Source organism: Tamandua tetradactyla, chromosome 19 (assembly GCF_023851605.1).
Source record: "Tamandua tetradactyla isolate mTamTet1 chromosome 19, mTamTet1.pri, whole genome shotgun sequence".
NCBI classification, from domain to species: domain Eukaryota; kingdom Metazoa; phylum Chordata; class Mammalia; order Pilosa; family Myrmecophagidae; genus Tamandua; species Tamandua tetradactyla.
The window spans coordinates 64,655,347-64,660,590 of NC_135345.1; the positions used below are offsets into that span (position 1 = coordinate 64,655,347).

The following is a 5,244-nucleotide window of genomic DNA, read 5'->3' on the forward strand; positions in this document are numbered from 1 at the left end:
CCCTCACCCTGCTTGATTTCCTGTTATATTTTCCTTGTCATGTACTTGTGCAGCATGATTTAGTGGATAAGGTTAAGTTTGAAAACAAATTTTGATAACAAAGGTGCAGAATAAGTTCACTGAGCAAAGTGCCACACATGGGGTCAGAACTAAAAAGAAGTAGCTGCTCAAAGAAAAGTTGCAGGGAAACAGTGTATATACGTACTTAGAACAAAGAAAGGGTATAGAAGAATAGGAAGGAGACGGCAAGGAATATGTGAGCCATGTGAGTTGTCTGGGGCAGGGCATCTTTGGGTGTCAAAAATCTGAAAAGCTACCCAGAGAGAATGTTTGTGCATAAGTGAGCTTATTTGGTGAAGGTAAACAGACTTGCTAGATTTGTGTATTACACTTCCTACTTTACCATGAAAGTAGGGGTCTTAATTAGCACTGCAAAGTATTGTTGTTATGTCAACTTGTCTCAGTTATTTTTCTGCTTTTTCTTCATAGGTTTTTGAGTAAAAATGGAAGTTGAAGCAAATTAAGAGGATTAGCAAAGCTATTTACCATTCTAATTTCACAATAAATTAGCTGAAGGTTAGCTAAATCCATTTCTGCCTCAGGGCAGTTTTTGCCCATCCATAACATTCCAGGGAGCTTTTAATTCTATCTTTGAATACATTTGATTATTAATAGTTGAATTATCATGTGGCTTAAGTAGTTGACTCTTACGGACAATGCCTTATCATTACTTCCTGGTCAGTCCAGCCATTGCCATGTGCTTTTTTGTGACTTCCCCTTCCAACAGTGAAAAAACTAATTCCTAACATAAGTCACCCATTTACTTAATTGTTGTAAGAAGATGTTTAATTATTAAATCATTATTTAATAGCTTAGCACAATCCATATGTTTATAAATTCATTTTAATTACATAAGGGTTGGTAGTGATAGAGTGAATTAAACCAAAATAGGAAAGTTTCACACCAGCACGCTGCCTCAGCTTCTCCATGGTCAGGACCAATATGAGGGGATCTGCATTGTCATGATGCCTCAGCTTCTTAGACACTACCATTAGGTCCCTCAAGACCTAAGATAAAGATAAACAAGATAAGCAGTGTCTCCCTTTCTTTCTTATGTCCAATAAGGATCACAGCCCTGGAAAAGCCAAATACAATACCCCCAATCCTCAGTCTTTCTAGATCAATAGTTATGGTTCTACCCTTATGACATCATAAAGACATACTTTCCAGGTCCTCTGTACACTTCTTGTTCCCTGCCAGCTTAGTTGGTCTTATCATGCTAACATGCTCTCTGTGACCCTGTGAGGCCTGCCACTGCTTTCCATTCTAGACCTATAAGTATCAATAATCTTTCACATCTCCCATGTCATTCATCCCTGCCACAACCATGTATATGAGGGGTGCAATACAACTGAGAGCACCTCTTTCCTTCCTGTGGGTCTGTTCTCTTTTCTCTTGGTATGCATAGTCGGAATTTTGTCAATTTTCTTGATAGTTCAAAGATTCAGGTTTTGCTTTGTTGAATTTTTCTATTGTTTGTCAGTTTTCTATTTCAGCCCTGTTTTCTGTTCCATGAGCCATTGTTTAAGTCAACCCATTGCAGCCAGGAAGCTAAGACACTATCTTTACTCTGTGTAACACATGTAATATTATTTCCTTTCCTCCATCTAATTTGCAAAAATTGCTACTCAAAACTCGGTAAATTGATGTTATGACAAACTCGTGAAACAAATATCAAATTTGAAAATCATTGTTACCCTATTTGGACCATCTCCAAGTAGGTTTTGTTTGTTTGTTCCCCTCACTTTCAGAATAGCAAAACAGTAAATATTTTGTATTTTCATTATTTTGTTTTTTACCTTAGTGTGAGGTCTTTGTGAATTTACACTGTTGCTCTGAATTCACTGTTTTCACACAATGTGTTTCTAATAATTCTTCTAGGTATTTTCTTCACCTATAATTCTGTAGGCTCCTATTCTTGTTCAATATTTCCCAGTTGGTATTAATTTATTTTGAATTTTATTGTCATATTCCAAACTATCTCAAACTCTCTATAGGAGAAGATAATTTGAATTGCATAAGTTACCTTTTACTTAATAACAAATTAATCCAAAACTTATGCCTACAGTGAACCACATTTTAATTTATAACCTGATTCTTTTAGGGGATAGTTATTTGGACAGGCACAGCTGAGCAGTTGTTGTGCTGGTTTAGCTCATACCAATCAGGTAGGCAGCTCCTTTTTATGGTTGTTACATGTCAGCTGAACAAAAAGTGCTACCAATTAAACCTCTCATAACTCTTTAAGAAAGCCTGGGATTGTTCCAGCAGTGGCAGTCTCAAGTTTCCAAGATAAGCAAGAGAAAACAGTCTCACTGGATAAGCACTTCCTACGTTTCAGTGTGTCTCAACTTTGTATGCTCCTGCTGTCCAAATTAAGTGACACAGATGATCAATATGACAAGGGGTTTTCTAAAAGTACGGATTCAGAAAGGTGAGAAAAATGGGAAGTGATTTCTCAGGATCTACTACAAGGAATAGCTTCTCTACTTCATATTTACTCACTCAGCAACTCTAATGACAATGTGACATTATTTACCTTGCTCTAGGTTTCTGGCCCATTTGTTTAGTTCAAATTAGATGTAAGTTTTCATTTTTTCACAAATACCTACTTCCTCAGTCCACCTTAAACTGCAACTCCTAAACAACTGACCTGTAGTAGTATGCAGTTTACCTGGAGAGATGGTAGTAACTGAGCTCTGTGTCCTCCTCTTAGCTGTGAAATGTGATCTTGAAAAAGAAAGACCACAGTGATCTTGAATCAGCTGGAAATATTTGGAAAACAATCAAAACTTCCATACAGCTGCCACCCAACTTTAGCTAATATATTTTCATTAAGTAGAGTAATCATATGATTTGATTTACTCAGATACAATTGATACATCTTCTTCATACATGAAACTGTACCAACTTAGATGACAAATCAAGTTTTTATGTTAGAAGTGTGGCTTAAGGATGTGCGTGCGTGCATATACTCTTTTGCTTTTTAATCAAGAATCCTCTTTTTTTCTCAAATCACAACAATGTGTATCTTTTTATTTATATGGGCTGTTACAAGAAGAAAGATATCTTACCACCAAAAACTTTAAGAATTTTGTCTATATTGTTACTTTTAAATATATGACAACAACAGAACTTGTTTAACTTAAAACCAATAAAGAAAACTGTCACAAATATTTTGCTTGCTTGTTAAGTATATAAAATATTCACAAATCCCTGTGGAAGGAATAATGTCCAAACAGGAATGCCAAAACGTTAAAAGAATAAACACATACTGTTTCAGTGACTTGTAACCATGAACATGACAGAAGAAGAGAAAAACATGAAATAAATAAAAAGTTTGCAGAGAATGGAGAGGAATATACACATTATCTCAAACTGTCATTTCTGGGAGTTTGTTTGCCACCATCAATCTATTGCGGGCCTACATGTGAATGTTGAGAAACTAAAGGTGCTAAAGAAATTACTTAAATCTAAATTCCTTAATTTTATATCCATCTTTGGATCTTATCAGCTTTCTCAAGGCCTGAAAAAAATATTTTTAAGTAATTGCCACAAAACATTCTTTACTACAGATCACCCATTGGTGAGAGAGAGAGAGAGACAGAGAGAGAGAGAAGGTTGGCGGGAGAAAGGAAAGAAGGAAGGGGGAAAAGAAAATAAAAAAGAAAGGAGAAAAGTAAGGAAAAGAGAAAGGAAAGAAGAAAGGGAAAGGGAGAAGGAAAAGAAATGGAAGGAAGAAAGAAAAACAGAAAGAATGCCAATGGGCAATTTTATAAGATCTGGTTTTTTTTCAAAATAAACATTATTTTACGTACTATCACATTGTAGAGTTGGTAGATGGCTTTTTATCTCTTTTATTTCGACTATTAGGTTATAATTTCTGCAAGAGCAGATAATGCATAGTTCTTGTATTTGTGGACAATTTGAAAGTAAATTGATGATTCTATTGTGTGTTCTCAAGTATTTCAAACAGCATTTAGTCTTGAAAAGGAGAGCTGGGTTTAATTCATTAAACATTTGATAGAAAAGGACAAAGCCTTTATTGATTCTTAGATGAAAAAATTGTGCAGACATTAAAAAAATAAACAAGCAAGCAACTTGATATGCTAAAATAAAACTTTGGATTGTATTTCTCAAGATTTAAATACTCAATATTAGCTTACAATACTATATTCAAGGAGGCCAGTGATAATATGCTATTTTTTAAATGAAAACAAATTACTGTTTCTGGTACTTAAATTTATGAGGTATTAGTAAATGCACTTTTACATAGCAAGTAACGAACAAAATCTCAACTAATATGAATTTGCATTATGATACAATAAAAGACAGTCAAATACACTAAATCTGAGGAGATAATATTTTATAAATATTTCCACTTCTTAAATATTTGACATACATAAAGCGTTGTATAAGCATGAATGTGAGCAGTTTCCCCATTCTTCTGAATAAAATTCACAATATATAGAGTGTGCTTAATAAATTAATGAAAAGCTTTTATAATAATATTGCTTTTGTTATGAAGAACAACAGCAGAAAACAAATTATATTCTTCATAGTTTACTTAAAATACCCTAAATAGATTGGTATTTCATAATGTGAAACTAGAATGATAAATAGATCTACTAATCATCTCAATTTTCATAAGTCTCCATTTTTTTTCAGGAAATTACAGAGAAGAAAGAAAGAAAGCAATTGAAACAAGCTGACATACCAACCATCCCTTGAGGTGTTAATTAAGACCTCTACCTCCATGGAAAAAGAGAAACTGTAACAAACAAGTCCAACAAGTCAGTTTAGCGTCACCCTATAAACCCAGTCCTACAAACACCTGGTAAATAATCCTTGCAAATTATGGCTCATGACCCAAGGACATCTGGCCCCTGACAACTCAGCCCACATACTTCTTTGCCTTCCAGTCCCTGTTCCCCCACACCATTCTTTGTTCTAAGCAGATATATAAACTGTTTCCCTGCCATTGTTCTTTGAGTAGTAACATTCTTTTCATTCTGCTCCCATGCATGTTACTTTAATTCAATAAACATATACTGCACTTTGGTTTTCAGGAACTATTTTCAACCTAACAATAATTAAAATGGAATCAAAGATAAGTGCAATAAGGTGGTAAAAGAGTAAACATTCTTATATTAAATTTTATCATGTCATATTTAGGGTTTATAC

General features: G+C 34.3%; 1 long non-coding RNA gene across 1 annotated transcript; it reads left to right on the forward strand.

Annotated features, from left to right (window-relative positions):
• The first annotated feature begins 1,260 nt into the window (after positions 1-1,260).
• Positions 1,261-5,032, forward strand: LOC143663657 (uncharacterized). The gene is made up of 5 exons (XR_013166099.1): positions 1,261-1,458; positions 1,544-1,634; positions 2,165-2,228; positions 2,309-2,494; positions 4,729-5,032. It is a non-coding gene; the product is annotated as an uncharacterized LOC143663657 (long non-coding RNA).
• Positions 5,033-5,244: the final 212 nt, after the last annotated feature.